We start from the raw sequence: 17,725 nt of genomic DNA, 5'->3' as shown, positions 1-17,725 counted from the left end.
ACAGTTTTCCTTCCCTCCCTCTTCTCCCCCAAGTCCCTGCTTCCAAGCTCCCCCATCATTCATCCCCTCTCCCTTCGCTTCAGAAGATCTAGATATCTTTAATAAATACAAAAACCCTCCCATGGAAGTCCTCAAGTTGCCATGAACTTCGCTGAAATGAGATTTCCAGAGAATAGAGAGAGAGATAAGGTAAGAGATAACTGAATGGTTAAGAGGCTTGCTCCTCTTACCTGTTACTCACCCTGGGCAACTCAGAATAGCCTGTCACTCCAGCTCCTGGGTAATTCATTACCTCCAACCTCTGCAGGCACCTGAACTCACACACATAAACCCTCACAGACGTGTACACACACACACACACACACACACACACACACACACACACACAAATAAAAAGTTATACAAATCTTACAAGAAAAATTGACAATGTCTACTATTTTGAACTTAGTCGCAACTAGTAGCATAATGTCCATATATATGTAAACAATTTTTTTCATTTTTATTTTATCTGTATTAGTGTTTTGCCTAGATGTATGTTTGTGCAAAATGTAGACTCGTGGCACTCACGGGAGTCAGAAGAGGGCTTCAGATCTCATGGAACTGGAGTCGTAGACAATTACAAGCTCTGCGTGGGTGTTGGGGATCAAGCTGAGTCCTCTGCTAGAGCAGCCAATGCTCTCAAGCACTGAGCCATCGCTCCTTTGAGTCAAAATGTCCCAAGTTAGTTGCCACAGAAATCTAATTTATGTTTTTAGTAACTGTGTGTGAGTCATCCTTCCAGTGTTTTGCCTTACTTCTCACAAATTATCCATAACTGGAAAATATTGTGAGCATTAAAATAGGAAGAGAAAAGCCACCAATACTTTGAAGTTTATTGTCTACAAAATTGGTTGGATTTCCTCATTTTAATTTTGATGAGCATAGAGTTTAATTTTGTCTCCACCTCATTCTTGTTATGGAATACACTGGTGATTTGAGAAATTTTTTTAATACCAGACCTCTTCCTGAAATTGAACTTTGTTCTTATAAATAGACTCAATTGTATTCATATGTTTGGTAGATGAATCCAATAGCGTGCTTGTGGAACTGAATGAGCAGTTTTCTCAGTTCTTTGGAACTTCACCCTTGAATCCAATGAATAGAGACAATTCAGTCTGAATTTGATTTTTCTTGTTGACAATACTTTTTTCTCATAAGCATGTATTTTATCTTGCATGCATGTGCTGACATGTATTGGACAAGTTTTGGAGACACTAACTATGGAACTGGGAATGACCTCCATGATTTATAAATGAATTCTTTAACCACTAAAAAGAAGCTCAAGATTCCCAGAGTAATTCATTATAAGTTATCAATTCTTTAAGCAAAAGAAATTAAACACATATAAGTCTCATATATTATTTTCTAAATTCAATTTGCCTAATTCCTCCAAGATCCTTCTTCTATTTCCACACCTCTCCTAAATTCATGTCCTCTTTTTAAAAATAATTTATTCATTTTGAGTTAATACACATTGGTGTTTTGCCGGCATGTGTGTCTGTGTGAGGGGGTCAGATCCCTGGAAATGAAGTTACAGACAGTTGTAAACTGCCGTCTGTGTGCTGGGAATTGAATTCAGGTCCTCTGGAAGAACAGCCAGTACTCTTAACTACTGAGCATCTCTCCAGCGCTCCCCTTCCCGCTGTGTCCTCTTTTTTATATATACACTTTCATTTTTATGTTTCTGAGAGTTGTATAAATGAGTATCAAATTAAATAGGCTTGCTGTAAGTTATAGGAAGGTATTTTGCAGCTGAATAACTAAGCTTGCCACTGTAGGACAGAAATTAACGTCACTGGAAATTTCCTAAAAACAGGGGGCTGTTTTTGGCTTGCAGATAAAGGATCCTGGAAGAGTGATAGGAGGGCACCAAAGATCTTGTGTAAATTACGGTATCTAAGGCAGTATGCCACCTCTTATGTAGCAAAACCTTGTTCAGGTGAATACCTTCCAATCAGTAGGAGGCAGGTCTGTCACAAGGAATATAAGGGTTCTCTAGACGCAACTCAATCATGTGTGTGTCGGGGGAGGAGGTCACAGGTGAAGTCTGGTTGGTTCTCCAAATTTGAATTAATGATGGAACCTTACCTTCCTGAACAGATCTGTCTCCATATGACAGAAAGTTCTAGTTTGGGAGACGAGTAACAGACGAGTGAATAAAAGTGTGGGCATACCACATGTCATCTTCCAACGCCATAAACAAGCTCAGAAAAGACCTCTCACTTCTCAGAGGTTATTCCCTGTCCAAAAAACAAGAATGAGAATCTAAGAAGGTTACTGTTTGGGGATGAGTTTGTGAAGTGGTCTTCAGGGCCCTCTAATCAATACTGAGGAAATCTGCACTGAGAGGCAGATGGCATGACATAGGGTATCAGAAGAATAGGAAGAAATGGCATATGTGAACAATGTCTCTGTGGAGTTTGGACACATAATGCCCTCAATGATGGTGCTTTGTCCATAGAAATGTCCACTTAAAGGGACCACTGCATATTTAATGCAGCTATATACTTTCCCGGTGGTCTAGCCATGAGCCGTTATCATGCACAAGTATTAATGAATATATTTCCCAGTTGTGTCTATCTGAGGAATGCATTAATCTTATGGCTCCCTATATATTTGATGATCATCTATTTTAAAAACAATTAAATCCCTCACTAGAAATACCAACCAAACATCATCAGTTTAGAGTTCTCAATTCGTTAAACTAATTATATTACTGGAAGCTTACTTTTCTAAAATGTGTATATACTGGAAGCTTACTTTTCTAAATTGTGTATATGTTTATTCTATGTACAATGTGTATAGAGAAACACTAAATAGATCATTGTGTTTGTTCTGTTTAAGTCAATTCTAGGAAATTATTTTTCTATTATTATAAATACATACAATAAAATACAAAAATTATAAAATTAGTGAAATAGCAATAAATAAGTCAAAGGCATTTTAAATAAATAGATCATTGACTTTTTAAACATCCTATCGTGCATATATTTATACCTGTATATACAGATACAGGTATTCTGTCCCATACTTAAGACAAGCATATAATTTTTTTCTTTCACCATGTAACATTAAGATATGTTTATATTTTATCACTGAATAAGTGCACAGTTCTACAAAAACATGCACATGTTCATTACCATAAACCATATGCATGAAACATGTGTCTAAACAAATAGGCATCTTAAGTGTGGTGTCCATATTGTATAATGTGAGTATATTCCTTTTAAAGGGGCATGGATGTTTTTTATTTCCACTTTTATGCGTATTTTTGTGAAAGCGTCTTTCCCCAAAATGTATTGCTACTGTTTGAATTTATTTCCCTGAACAGAATTGTTGGCTAATGATGCATATATTAACACACTCAGTCTTTCATGAATCTACTGCTGATTTTCCAGCAATACAGCAATGTCTTGAAGCTATGCACGTCAATGTCCAGTTATCCTGATTTTCTTCCCTGATGCTGCCCCAGAAAGGATGTCTGAGCCACTTTAACCTCCCCCAGCTTCCCACTTAGACCTTCTTGTTGCTTATAATGGGCCCTCCTTTTGCCCCTTTCTACCCCTTAAACTAATATCATGTTAAATTTTAATAACTACTTTTAAAAGATGTAATAGAACATAAGAGGTTAACAAGTATAACTTCACCTTTCAAATAGTACTGCTCACTTCTGTTTGCCATATACTTGGTAAAAGACTACTACATGTTATATAAATAATTAAATGCTACTCCTAATATCTTCTTTGCAATAAAATCCTGAAGCTCAGAAAAATAAAAAAAAATTCTAAAAAAAACCTTAATCATTTTCCAAGGGCAAATAGCTTCTGTATAACAGGTCTGCAATTTGTCTGTATTTATACTGTTTCTCTTCTCCTCTTAAGGACTGTCACATGATGCTCACATTGGGAGACAGAAACAAATGTAGGGCTTTTCTAGGAAATCAAAGCATGATTCTGGCAATCGAGTATACTGATGCATTACTATGAAGCAAGAAATAGAAATTTAGATCTGAAACTGCCTGTGCTGATTATATATTTTTAGTATAATCCTGTTACTTCATTCTTTGAGGAAAGGCCATCATTCAGATTTATCTTTTTCATTATGAAAAAAAATCAACCTTTTTTTCTAGTTGAAAACATATTTACAAAATCAAGAGGAAGATGGAATGGAACCTAGCTTGTAGGTAAATAATTTCTATTCTTATCTGAGAAACTATTGTAATGAATGTGCACTAAAATACAATAGAAGAGACCAGGATAAATTTGGTGCCCTTCATGTGATCAGTAATCCTGAAGTCAGACACGTGGGGTCACCTGATGCAAGCTCACTGTAGCTCCTGAAGCAACTAGTGTGGCTGACTTGGTAGACTGGACTGAGCCACCTTGGCCATGCTTTTCTGTTGTACAGGTTTCTCATCATTTTGTTGTTGTTGTTTTCTGGCAACACAGGTTAGCCAGAGGTATCTATCTTCTGGCAAATGGAAACCACAAGAAACCAAATAGCCATGTATTTCTTGGGTTCTTGCTTGGAACAGATACACTATCACTTTCATTTCATTCTGTTTCTAAAACAAAGTCTCATTACCAAATGCATAGCCAAGGAATGGCTGACACAGCCACCCCTGTCTGTGAGAATGAGTATAATGTCACGTGGCACAAAGCACCACCAAAGCAGCTGGCTTTTGTTTGAAAATGTATTGTTTCCCAACTAAGATATAAACCTATAGTCCTATTTGATCAGTGGCCGAGGAGACATTTTAATTTCCCAAGGGAGGGAAGGACGTCATTGAATTTCTGTCAGGTAGTTACTTGCTGTGAAATTATTTTGCCTCTCTTTTCTAAGGGCTGCTTTCTTTCATGTGTCTTTGTGGATTCAGTTTCCAGGGCGAAAACCTCTCTGTGAGTGACTCACGAAACCAGTCACCACTCTATCCACCCCCTCACCCTCATACCACAGAGACCAAAGCTGGGGCTGCTGTGTCACACGAGCGTGACAACCAGAATCCAGAATTCTTATTCAACTTGTTCCAGAAAAGCATGCCATAAAGTTTTAAAAAGACCATTTGTAAATAATTGTGTGCAAGAAAAATCGCATGCTCGCCGGGGAAGCAGATCCTGATGGGACTAGTGCTCACCCAGTGGGTTCAGCAGGAACGGGAGGAAAGATGAGTCCGGAAGCACTGTGAAGACAGAAGACAGGAAATGTCTCTAGTGGCTGAGGGGTGAACAGATTTTGTCTAAAAAGATAAGTCAGCTAAATGGAGAGTGAGAAGACATGAGCCAAATTTAACACACCAATGATGGACATGATCTCCTAGGATCCAATTTGGGAAGGAGTAGGGAGATAAGCTTGACCTGAGTGGCTGGTGATGAGAGCAGAGAAGTTGGCCTGGCTGGAGACAGTTTAGAAACGGTTTTAAGGTGTGCAGGGATGAGCTTTAATAAATAAGTTTACAAAGAAAGTTGGGGTTTTCATAAAGGTCAGAATTCAAGTTTTGTTCCTTGGATTTGTGTTCCAGGCAGTTTTGAAGCGCGATCCATGGCCCAGCCTGTCAGGTGACGACAGGAAGAAGTCGTCAAGGAGCACCTTCACTTCTGCGGGTAAGGAGAGGAAACACTCTCTACAAGGCATGGGCTCCCTGGCTTGCGTTTGTCGGCAAGTGAAACCCACACCTCTTTAAAGAGTCTCTTAACTCCTTTATGTCCTTATAGCCAAAGTGAGAGGAAAGTCAAAACACCACCAAGTAACATTGTTTTTTTTCAAATTCCTATTGCATGGAATATTGTTTCTTGACTGTGGAACACACTTTGGAACAATGAATGAAATATCTATAACAATTGTATGGTTTTATACTTCCTCTTAAAATTTAATTTATTTTTTAATTTTTTCTTTATTTTTGAGAATTTCATACTTACGTGCAATGAACTACGATCCCATCTATCTCATATTTCCTCCCTCTAACTTTTCCCATGTTTGCCCTGACATGCGCCTTCCAGTATTGTGTGTCTGTCAGGAGGGCCAGTTCATGATGCCCATATGCACAAAAGTAAGGGGATACCTACTGGAACTTGAGGAACCTCCCAGTGGTCACACCTTCAAAACACAACAATCAGCCCTCGCCCGTCTGTGCTGGCTTTGGCTGGCTTGATATTGCACATGTCTTGTAGTAGTAAACCCAACCGCTGTCAGCTCGAAACCATGACAGCTGTGTCGTGTCTAGATTACAGCACCTCCAGCTTGCCTTCCCATCCTCCAGTTCTTCCATTTATACCTCCTTTTCTTCTGCACTCCCTAAACATTAATGATGGTGGAGTTAATATAGATGTCCGGTTTAGGGCTGAACCCTCAGTCTCCTGTTCTTAGCATTCAACCAGTTCTGCTTTTCACCATTGACTGCTGTCCAGGGCCAAAGACGTTTCTCTGACCAAGGCTGTAGTCAGCCAGCATTCACAAGAAGAAACAGGAACATTTTGAAAGTGTGGTCTTTTAGTAAAATAACAATAGCAGGTTCTACTCCAGGGCCTACGATCTTCCCAGCCACCAGCTGTTGATGAACATTACTTACTGCATCAGGCATGGAATTCTGTCCTGTGCTTAGCTGCCCATTACACTCATGCTATTACTGCATCAGGACCATAACTTGCCCTGCAGGTTGGTATTCAGCATTCAGTGCCCAGTGCTGAGTCAAACCGCTGATGTCTTTTCTCCCACTTCAACCTGTCTAACCCTTCCAGCACTGTGTAACCTGAACATCGTGGAGAAAGTTTTCCTATCAGCTGGAGACTGATTTCTCCATATGCTGAATGTTAAGTGCTCAGCAAGAGGGTTGTGCCATGTAGTTATGGGCAGCTAAGGGCCATGGCAATAACCCCTGTTACTTTGGTTGCTTCTGGGGTCTCCTGGCGATACAAAGGCGGTAACCCATGCTTTGTCCTGTGATGTTCACTTAATAAATCATGTCATGTGAAAGAGGAACTGTGGATACATGCAGGGTAATTCCAATCACGCTATTTTTTAAAGTTGTGTTTTGCAATTAACTTAAAAACTATTGGATTTCCATAAGGCTTTTTATAGATTTTTAGTTTGGATTAAGATACCTGTTGTCCCAATATCTCTCCCATCCCCCCATCCCAACTTAATCCATTAATGTGCAGTATCACCCCACATTTTTCCATTAACTTTTGTTCCTCTACCTGTCCTCTCTTACATTTTTAAGTTGGTTGTGTGTGATAGTAGGCTGTCATATGAATTGTTATACTTGTTTCCCTTGTGTTTTAATTTGTATTTCCCTGAAACCTAGGACTTTTTAGTATTCTTTTTTTATCTTTTTTTATTTTATAATTTAATTTTACATATCAGCCATGGATTCCCTTGTTCTCCCCCCTCCCACACCCTCCACCTTCCCCCCAGTCCAGCCCCCATTCCCATCTTCTCCAGGGCAAAGACTCCCCTGAGGACTGAGATCAACCTGGTAGATTCAGTCCAGGCAGGTCCAGTCCCCTCCTCCCAGGCTGAACCAAGTGTCCCTTTATAAGCCCCAGGTTTCAAACAGCCAACTCATGCACTGAGTCATATTCTTAAAGTATTCCTAGCCCTTTGTATTTCTTCTTTTGAGAATATTCTGATCAGTCCCATAGCTCATCTTTTAATTGTGTTGTTTGTTTTCTTAGTGTCTAATTTTTGGATATTTTGTATTTTCTAAACATGAATCCTCTGTCAGCAAACATTTTTTTCCATTCTCTATTATTCCCAATAACTTACTTTGTAATGTATGCTGCTGTACAGAGATATTTATAGTGATATTCTATTAGTTGATTGTTGCTCTTATTTCCTATGTATCTGGGGTCTCATTCAGAAAGTCTTTACCTGTACCTACAAGTTGAAACATACTCTATGTTTCTAGTAATACTTCCGGTCGATCAGGTCTTAGGTTCATGTCTCCGATCTATTTAGACTCCAGTTCTGAAAGGGAAGGATCTAGTTTCTTTCTTCTCACTTTGAATCCCAATCTTCCTAACACATTTGTTAGAGATGCTCTCTGTTCTCCAGTGAATTTTTTCTTCTTTGTAATTGGGAAACTGTCATATTGTAGACTTATATTTGTTCTTATATATTATATGTTCTTATGTATTATATTTGTCTCTTGTTCTATAGATGTTCGTTAGGTTCATTTGATTTAGATTGTCATTTAATTCAATGTTTTCCTGTTTCATTTTATTCAGATTATATTTATTCAGCCAGTTCCAGGTTGTTTTTATTACTATGGCCCTATAGTATAAAGTGGAGCCAGACCTGTTGGTATCTTCTGCAGTATATTTTTGTTCAAGATGGCTTTGGTTATGTACATTTCTGGATTGCTTTTCTATGTCTGTGAAGAATGGCATTGGAATTTTGCTTGGGATTACATTGATTTTTGAAATATTATAATTTTCTCTATATTAATTCTACCAATCCGTGAGCATGGGAAGGCTTTCCATCTTCTAGTGTCTCACTCAAGTTTTTTTTCTTAAGTGTACTAAAATTTTCACTGAAGATGTCTTTTCTTAGAATTATTTATGCATTGCTTTTCTGGTGTGTTTTTTTTTGTGTGTGTGGCTTTTGTAAATGGGATTATTTCTCTGATTTCTTTTTCAGTCCATTTGTTCATAGAAAAGCTACTGATATTTTGTATCCTTTCAATTTCCTGAAATTACTGGTCAGCCTAAGATTATTTTGACAGAATCTTTAGAGTCTTTTATGTGAAGAATCGTATCATCTTCTTTCATATTTCTGTTCCATTTATTTCCTTCTCTTGTCTTACTGCTGTACACATTGAAGAGCAGTGGAGACAATGGATAAGCTTGACTTGTTCTTCATCTTAGTGGGAACTCTTGAGTTTCCTCTATTTAGTGTATTTGGTTATAGGTTAGTCCTATATTGCCTCGTCATGCTCCTTCTCTTACAGGCCTCTCCGCAACTCCTATCACAAGGGATATTGGATTTTGTCAAAGGCTATTCTGTGTCTAATAAAATGTGCTGTTTCTATTATGAGTCTATTTGTGTGATGTATGACATCCATTGATTTACATGTGTTTAACCATCCATGGAATTCAAACAATATGGTGCTGACAAATGATCTTTCTGAGATGAGCTCAAAATTAGGTTGCCAGTATCTTTTTTTTTTTTGGTTGCTGCTGTTTAAACTCTGTAATGTTTTCAGTTTCAAAATGTTTTTGAGAATTTTATACATGAATATAGTATCTTGATATCTTAATATCATTTCTGTATATCCCTCTCAATTGTAGCTCCTACTGTATTTGGATCCCATCCATCTGGGCTTCCCGATCTCTTTTTAATACACACAAATGCACATACACATGCACACACAGATGCACACAGCACCTACTGAGTCTGCTTCATGTTGTTCATATATTGGGACTGTAGTTTTGCATATGTCTTCATCAGGGAGATCACTCTATAATTTTGTTTGCTGTGTCTTTATCTGCTTTTTGGACCAGGGTAACACCAGTTTCATAAAAAGAGTGTGAGTGTCTTCCTTCTTGGAATAATTGGATTACTATCGGTGTCAATTCTTCTTTGAAGTTCAGGTAGAATTCAGTAATAAACCCATCCAGGGTATTTTTAGTTAGCAAACTTTTTATTACTACTTAAATTTTGTTGCTTCTTATTATTCTGCTTAAATTACTTATATTGTCTTAGTTTAATTTTGTTGTATTTTATGCATCTAGAAATTCATCTTTTTTTGATATTTTCCAAATTTGTGGAATATGGGTTTTTAAAGTATGTTCTTATAATTTCCTGAATTTCACTAGTGTCTGTTGTAATGTTTCCCTCTTCATTTCTATTTTTTTTTTTATTTGAGTCTGGTAAGTTTGGATAATGGTTTATCAATCTTATCTTTTCAATAAAGCAACTATTTCATTTATACCTTGTATGCTTTATTGTTGCCTGCTTATTTGTATTGAAATAATTTTAAGCCTAATTTTGGAAATCTCTTCCTGTTTAATTTTTTTTATTTTTTAATTTATTTTTACATTCCAACAGCAGTTTCCTCTCCCTCTTCTCCCCCCAGTTCCTCACCTCTGCCCTCATCCACTCCTTTCCTTTCTCTTCAGAAAAGGGTAAGCCTCCTAAAGACATCAACCTAACATAGCATATCAAGTTGCAGTAAGACTAGGCACCTCCTCTCCTATTGAGGCTGGATGAGGCAATGGGTAGGAGGAAAGGGACCTTAAATCAAGTAAGAGGGTCAGAGACAGCCCCTGCTCTCACTGTTAGGAGACCCACAATAAGACCAAGCTGCATAACTGTAACAATATGCAAAGAGCCCAGGTTAGTTCCATGCAGGCCTCTGGTTGTCGGTTCAATCTCTGTGAGCCCCTATGAGCCCAAGTTCGTTGATTCTATGGGTTTCCTTGTGGTGCCCTTGACCCTTCTGGCCCCTACAATCTCTCCCCTCCCTTTTCCATATAATTCCCTGAGCTCTGCCTAATGTTTGTCAAAGTCTGCATCTATGTCCACCCAGTTACTGGATGAAGACTTTCTGTTCTTGTCTAGTATTTTTGTTGTTTTCTTTTTCTTTTCTTCAAGCCCATTGGATACATCATTATATTATTGATTTGATGTCTCTTAAAATTTTGGTTATAGGCACTTAGTTCTATCATCCTTAAGACTATCTTCCTTGTGTTTCAAAGATTTTATATGTTTTTATTTTTATTCAATTTAAAAAAAAATGTGCTCTTCTTGATTTCTTTACTCACCCAATTAAGCTCCAAACAGTGTATTGTTTAATCTTCAGGAGCTTATATATTTTCTGTATATTTTATAGTTGTTGATATTTACCTTCATTCTATTGTGGTCAAATTTCAGTTCTGGAGAAATTTCTTTGGGCTGCTTAGAAGAATGTGTATTCTTTAGTGTTTGTGTGAAATGTTCTATAGATGTTTGTTAGGTTCATTTAATTTAGGTTGTCATTTAATTCAATGTTTTCCTGTTTCATCTTATTCAGGTGACCTACCTGTCTTTATCTATCAGGAAAAACCTATAGAATCAAATAACTAAATTTGAAATATCTCTTTCTTATGGTGAGCTCTGTAAGAAGTTCTGCCCTGGTAGGCCTTAAAGTGTTTCAGAAAACAGCATGGATTTTTAAGGCACAGAAAGCCGTTCACCCAATGTTTGTAGATGAACTGCATTCATCTATTGGGGAAATTTGTAGTAATTTTGCACTGTGGTGCTAATTAACTCGGGCAGGAAAAATTGTGTCCTATATTCTTGCTTGATAGACTGTGAATGTTGGGTGTAGACCAAGTCTTAAAAGGGATGTGAAAATTGGACAACATGGATTTGTTTTCTACTATTATAGTTTGCTCAGGGATGTAACTGATTATAGTACATGAAGAAAGACATGTATTTAAATATATTTGTAAAGATCAAAAGATTGTGACATTATTTTTCATTATGTAGTTATACTTTTGTGCTATTTATTATCCTTGGAATCATTTGGTTAGGGGTGATGTTTTGTTACTACATGACCAACTTCACCATGAGATGGTAGAGATGGCTGTATTTAAACCAGTATTCCATGGTCTACCTTGTGGACCCCACAAGACTCACAGGAAAATTTCACTGCTGAAGCACTATAGTATGCTTCTTTGGATTACTGGTAGAATTAGATCATGAGGTTGAACCAAGTAAAAAGTAATGAGGTCTCTTTTTATAATAAATACAAGAATCTCTGAGTTTATTTATTTATTTACTTTTCATATTACATACCAATCACAGTTCCTCCTCCCTCCCCTTTTGCCCCCCCACCTCAGGCCACCCACCTCCATCCACTCCTCATAGAGCGTAAGGCCTCCCTTGCGGAGTCAACAAAGTCTGGCATAGCAAGTTCAGGTAAGACTAAGCCCCTCCCTGATGTGTCAAGGCTGAGCAAGGTATCCCATCATAGAGAATGTGTTCGAAAAAGCCATTTCATGTACCCAGGAAAAGTCCTGGACCCACTGCCAGGGGCTCCCAAACAGATCTAGCCACATAACTGACACCCACATTCAGAGGGGCTAGTTTGGTTCCATGCATTTTCCCCAGCTGACTGGCCAGAGTCCATGAGCTCCCACCAGCTTGAGGCAGCTGTCTCTGTGGTTTTCCCCATCATGATCTTGACCCCCCCTTGTTCATATAACCCCTCCTTCCTCTCTTCAGCTGGACTCCCGGAGCTCGGCCCAGTGCTTAGGTGTGGATCTGCTTCCATCAGTTACTGGATGAAGGTTCTATGATGACAGTTAGGGTAGTCACCGATCTGTTTACCAGGGTAGGCCAGTTCAGGCCCCCTCTCCACTACTGCTAGCAGTCTCAGCTGGGGTCATCCTTGTGGATTCCTGGGAATTTCCCTAGCACCAGATTTCTCCCTATCCCATAATGTCTCCCTCTTTCAAGATATATCTTTCACATGACCCTAACTGCCAAGTTATATGTCCAACCCCTGAACTTCCTTTCTTTGACTTTTGAAAAGCTTGCATTGAAGCTGTCACAAGCAGGTAAATTGTCACCAGCTACTCTTGTGGGAGATCACAGTTTTGCACCAAGCACACACGTTGAAAGACTCACAATTGCCTATAACTCCAGGTACAATGGATTGGGTAAGATTTTTCTGGTCCCAGAAGGCACTGTAAACACATGGTACACAACACACACACACACACACACACACACACACACACACACACACACACACACACACAGGCGCACACATAGGAAAGCATACATACATACATACATACATACACTATGATGAGAATGAAGAGGGAGATATTATCCTAGTGTTTTTCTATTTTTAAGGAATTTTGATGTCCATACCCTAAAATGGTTTAGAGGAAGTCCAGGGCTCACTAGACTAGATTACACACTGAGAAAAATTGTCCCAGAACACGCAGAGCCATATCGGTATCTGGGATTAATGACAATGTCCACCAGATAACATAGCTGCACATGAGCAAGGAATAGGACAATGTGGAAGGGACAATCACAATATTCTATGAACCATATGCTTTATTGTTGTGTTTCCATTCACCGTCTGTAGATCACATTAGAAGGAATCATGTTTATTTAAAAAGATTGACCCAAGGATATAAAATATATTTTCATGCAAGTAATTAAAATACTCATGCCCATATATTTAAATAACTTAGAATTTGAGCTGAATAAAACTATTACTTTCTTTTACAAAATGGAAGGAAACATTTATCAGTGATTGCCTGGGGCTGTGCATGTCCTTTTTCAAATACCCAATAGTGAAAACACAACCTGGTCTCATGGAGTATAGTGGGGTTTGAGTCCACTGAACTGTTTTCTTTTGAGATTCTTATTTCTCACACTTAATGAATCAATTGTGTTAGCTTAAAATTAGGTCCAGAATAGCTGCTTCTCAAATTATTCATTTCCTTTATCTTTGATGAATGGAATTTTCAATAATGTGTTTTGGAGAATTTGTCAGATGATGTGGCTTTGCTGAAAGAGTATTTCAACAGATGTGCATGGACTCAAAGGCCTTGCTACTTGGTTGGACTTCAGAGGCAACTTGGTGATCTGTGTCAGAACACATCATCTATTTCCTCCCACCAACTAGTTGCTCAGAGAACCTACCACACTGTGGCTTTCTGGGTACCATTTTCATTTTCCCATCTACTCCATGTTTCCTAAAGAGTGAGCACTTCTCTGGTGCAGCCAGAGCATAAGAACAACACTGACTCTGCATAGACCTAACTTCAAGGAGCCCTGAGTAGAATTCACATGTGATAATTCCCACTGTATATTTGTTGTTTGAATGGCAGTTTCATACTAATGAGTTATGTGTTTACCCAACAATCAAATGATGGACAAGGATATCCATATTAGCTACTGAGGAAAAGGAATAGAAAATACTATATAAATATGTAAATACCAATAGCTAATATAATTCTATACATACAGAAGAGGATTCTACATTACAGGTCTTTACAGTAAGACACTGTAACTGCAGGGGAATATGAGAAAGCAGAATAAGTCTTATCTGCAGACATTTATCTGCCATGGGCCACTATCAGAAACTGTTACCCAACATTGACAAACAGGGAGCTTGTCCTCACTGAAAATTTCAGAAGTTCTTAAATTACCTTCCAATATTCATGGCCATCTCAGTCTTGAATGATAATGTGAAGGTAACATTTGCCAAGTATTTATTGTGTGTGGAACTGAGAGGGTACTTTTGTTTTGTCTTTGCATTCATTCAATACTGCTAGGAGGAAAGTGTTGATGTTATTTTCCCTGGTAACTCAGTCTTAAAGATAGGCACTTATCACACTGATATGACAAAAGAGCTTCTCTCTCAGAGAGATGGGCTGCAGGCTTTGCATTCTTACCAATAAATGCCATATACAGAATTATACGAGAAGCATTAAAATCTGTACTCAAGTCAGGTAGAAAGCAAAAGGAACAAGTGAATTACAGGTGAATATGAAACAGAAAGTAGAGTAATACCAAGGACCAAGTTATTCCTCAGTTTTCTACCAGGACTGTCTGTGGAAAGCAGGGATGATGGACAGACAGCACAGCTTCCTCTTGCATCCTCTTGTCAACTGCTGAAACCTACACTAGATGCTTCTTTGACATGAACATGCCATTTCAGTCCACATGGATTAATAGCAGGGGATGCTTGTGAGATTCTCCTTGCTGTCCATGCCCTTTTCCAGTAGGCTGGACTTTATCAGGTCATCTCATAAGACTCATTGTAACATGAGTATCATTAGTAGAAAGAATTCTTTAACTATTTATTTCATTCTTCCCCCAATTAGTCCCATTTATTTATTTTAATACATTATTACTTTGTATTTAAAATATATAAATCCCTTGTTCAGTAAAAATAGATACATTTCCTTGCACACATGCATAGTTTAGTTACTGTTGTAGAATCTCCTGGTATTAGCTTTCCATTTTTGTTTTTGTATTTTTATGTATCCCTCTAGTTGTGAAGTAACATTCTAGTCATTTTTAATTGCCCTATCATTCTGTCCATTTAATACAAGTCTCCCAGGTGTTAGGGATATCTAAGGTCCACTGGCTGGACTCCAGGCTGCTCACCAGTACATGCTTCTATGTTAGTTATCTCTACTTCAGAATACAGTCTTCAGCGGGACTCCATTAGCTTGTGATTGTTTCAACTGGAAAAATAGCTTATTTTTACATGCCAAACTTGAAAAGCTCTGCTTGGACTCTTATTTGTTACTTTTCAACTGTTCTTGAGATCTACAGGGAACCAATTAATACTAAATTAAAAACATATTTCAAAGTCAGCTAATTGTAAAATATGCCCAAATTATAAGATCTTCCAGGATTATACAAAGTTAATTAAATTCACCTTCTATGGAAGAAAAAAAAAAAAACACCTTAGTTCTAGCCAAATACTGTGAGATTCCTAGGAAGAGAGATCTTCCATTGTCTTCTTGTATCTATGGCTTAACCACTGGGCCTAGGTAATGATTTCACATTATTAGACAGGCAGGGGCTGTTGGGGGAGCAGTATCAGCCCAAATGGTGGGATTTCATCTAAACTTTTTATATATGCACACACATATAAATATACATATAGACATATACAATATTGTGAACATAAAACGTTGCCCTATGAGTTTTTAAATCATCTCTGGCATTCTTTATCTCTCCTCCCCACTAACTCAGTAGACTCCCCACTTTCCTCGGGTAAAGTCCCCACCCCATCTTACCATTTTCCACTTCCTAGCAACTGCAGCCTACCATCTCCCTTTCTAGGATTTCTTCTATTCCCCGCCCATGGTTCCTTTTTACTTTACTGGTTTCTGCCATGACTCCAGGTTGTGTATTCACATCTTAAGATTAAAAGCTGGAACACACAAATAGTAAAGAACACATAGCTTGTGTCTTTCTGGGTCAGGGTTACCTCACCCAGTATATTTTTTAGTTTCATTCACTTACCTGAAAATTACATTTTTCTACAGCTGAAGAGAATCCACTGTGTAGATAATCCACATTTTCATTATCTATTCACCAGTTGAAGAATATTTATTGTTTCCCTTTCCTAGTTGTTGTGAATAGGGTGCCAATGAACATGGCTGAGCAAGAATCTGATGAGCAAGATGTGAAATCCTTAGGGTTTGGGGGTGGGGAGAGAAACTCAAGTTGCTTATCTTCTCAAAAACTTGGCTTTTCCTTTCTGGGATGATAAAACATACCGATTTCCTGTTTAATTTTTCATATCTGTTGCCAAAAAGCTGTTTTACAATCGTCTCTCTGTCCTACCATGTCTAGTTAATGCAGTATTAACTCATTCAGTGTTTGCACAAATAACCCAATTGAATCTTCCTGACATTTTTGTGTAGCTGATACCTTATCATTTATGTTACATCCCATTCTTCTGTTTTTCCTCAGTTTTAGAGTTGGTTGTATGTTTGTTTACTTTATATTGGAAAAGTTGTCAGTTAAATTTCACATGGGAAACAATGACAATCACCTAATTATGCCTTTGTTTAGAGCAACTTAATTTCATTTTATTTCTGTTGAGTAATAGCAACCTGTCTTATCATATCCTGTTTTCTTTTCCTTGTGGCTTACCATCAGTTTTCTTGTAGCTTAATTAAACTTAATTCACATGGGTTAATGAAAATTCTTAACCTAGCTCTTATAGTAATATATAATTAAAAGTATATTTTAAAATGCTCACAGTATTCAAGAGAAAAAGAAAAATGAAGAAATGAAATATTATGCCAAAATTTAATTCCTTGTATTTTTTAAAGCAATTACTTTCCATATAATTTTTACACTTGTAATTGGAAAAACGATTATTCATTTGAGTACTTGACCTAAATGTGTCATTTTGTCTATTTTCCTTGGAAGTTGAGCACATTAGCACTATATCAGCTAATTAACTGTGTAGTGTAGGTGGACTTTTTTTCCTGCCCATTAGTTCCCATATAACCAACATGGAGACTCAATATTAATTATAAATGCTTAACCAATAGCTCAGGCTTATTACCAACTAGGTCTTACAACTTAAATTAACCCATGTTTCTTATCTAAGCTCTGTCACATGGCTCATGACTTGTTACCTCATTTCATACACATCCTGCTTCCTCTGTATCTGCCTGGCCACTCCTCTGATTCCACCCTTCTTCTTCCCAGTATCCTTAGTTTGGTTGTCCTGTCTATACTTTCTGCTGGGCTACCAGCCAATCAGACTTTTATTAAACCACTCTGAGTGACAAATCTTCACAGTGTACAAAAGAATTTTTCTACAGCAGTGAAGTCCTGAGTAATGCCAATGTGCTCCAAGTTAACTTGGAAAGACAGTGAGAAATACAATGATACTTTTGTAATTATAGTCTCTTTTAGTATAACACCTTACAAATCTAGCACGTAAGAACTTAGAAGTTTTCGGTCCTTTGAGAATGAATTTTCAATGTGAAATATGAATTTACAACAGCTTTGACATTCATCACAGGCATAGGACAATTTTTATTGTCTTCTGTCTGATGTGTAGGGCATCATCCATACCTAGAATTTCAGAACTTCCCATACCGATAAAAGTAGTAAAAGGAATTTAAAACCTGAATGTCATTTTGAAGGCCTAGGAAGTAAATTTTGAACATTTAAGATGATTCATAGTAAGACAAGTCTG

General features: G+C 37.7%; 1 protein-coding gene across 1 annotated transcript in view; it reads left to right on the top strand.

Annotated features, from left to right (window-relative positions):
* The first annotated feature begins 11,847 nt into the window (after positions 1 to 11,847).
* Sema3a (semaphorin 3A) overlaps positions 11,848 to 17,725 on the top strand; it is a 357,767-nt gene continuing 351,889 nt past the window's right edge. The window contains exon 1 of the mRNA XM_059257268.1: positions 11,848 to 11,937. The gene's annotated coding sequence lies outside the window, so the exon portion shown is untranslated. The remainder of the gene's footprint in view (positions 11,938 to 17,725) is intronic.

The sequence above is a fragment of the Peromyscus eremicus genome, chromosome 3 (genome assembly GCF_949786415.1).
Source record: "Peromyscus eremicus chromosome 3, PerEre_H2_v1, whole genome shotgun sequence".
NCBI classification, from domain to species: domain Eukaryota; kingdom Metazoa; phylum Chordata; class Mammalia; order Rodentia; family Cricetidae; genus Peromyscus; species Peromyscus eremicus.
Note: the sequence above shows the minus strand (reverse complement) of the source record. Positions and strands in the feature narration are given on the sequence as shown.